The sequence below is a fragment of the Brassica oleracea genome, chromosome C5 (genome assembly GCF_000695525.1).
Source record: "Brassica oleracea var. oleracea cultivar TO1000 chromosome C5, BOL, whole genome shotgun sequence".
NCBI classification, from domain to species: domain Eukaryota; kingdom Viridiplantae; phylum Streptophyta; class Magnoliopsida; order Brassicales; family Brassicaceae; genus Brassica; species Brassica oleracea.
Genome location: NC_027752.1, coordinates 15551440 through 15552796, shown reverse-complemented (window position 1 = coordinate 15552796; position 1357 = coordinate 15551440).

Here is a 1357-nt window from a genome sequence, read left to right as displayed (position 1 = left end):
GGAACGTTTGAGATTTTGTTCGATCGATCGATGGTATAATCTAATCGGTCGATCACATTGTTACAGCTTTCGTCCATCTTGGTGATCGATCGATGCGTTTTTGTATATATATACATCGATCGATCCGTTTAGAAACAAAAATTGACGTATTGAAACCCCAAACACTAGTTCCTCGGAATTTCCTCGGAATATTCCTCGGAATTCCGAGGAAGAATAGGGTTTCCTCGGAATTCCCTCGGATTAGTCCGAGGAAATTCCGAGGAAATAGGGTTTTTAAACCGAATACAACGTTTTGCGGTTTGAATAACACATATATAACCCTTATTAAGTGTCTTACGTTCATTATGAAGTCAAAAATTTGTTCCTAACCGTATAATTAACACTTTTCCGATTGTATAACCGTATGATGTTTTGAAACCCCAAACACTAGTTCCTCGGTATTTTCTCGGAATATTTTCATTTTACCGGGATATTTTACTATCCGTCGGAATTTCCTCGGAATATTTTCATTTTACCGGGCAAATATTTCGCGAAAATTGAAATTATAATTTCGACGGAATTCCGACGGATAATATCCGTCGGACCCTAGGTTTTATAACCTTTGAGCCACTTCTTCTTCCCCATTTCTCTCTTCTTCCTCTGCGCGACTCCTCTCTTCTCTCCGGCGATTTCCCCCTCAAATCCGACGATATCTTCGGCGATCTCCCCCTTCTCTTGCACAAATCATGTAAGGACCCTATCCCACTCTCTTAGGTTCTATTTGTTAGGTTTTTGTGTAGGTTTGATAGATTTTTGTTAGGGTGATTGGTTAGGATTGTGATTTGGTTGTATAATAGGTTTAGAATTGTGATTTGGTTGAATAATTTGTTTTGTTGAATTGATTTATAATTTTTTTATAATTTTTTTATTTTTTTTTGTATTTATAAAATTGATTTTTGTATATAAAATCGATTTTTGTATTTTACAAAACGATTTTTCTATATAAATTCGATTTTTTGGATTTTACAAAATCTTTTTTGTATATAAATTCGATTTTTTGGATTTTTCAAAACATTTTTTAATATCTATAAGACTTTTTTTCTAATTAAAATCTATTATTTGGGATTTAAACATATTTTTAATATATATATATTATTAAAACTCGTTTTTGTAATTATTAAACTATTTTTTATTTATTAAAACTATTTTTTGTTTATTAGAACTATTTTTATATATTTATTAATTATTTTTAATATCTATAAATTTTTTTTTGTGATTAAATTATTTGGGACTTTTTAAAAAAAAAAAAATTAATTTATATATTTCTGTATTTATTAAATATATTTTTTTAATTTACAGGTCTCATGATGATCAGATC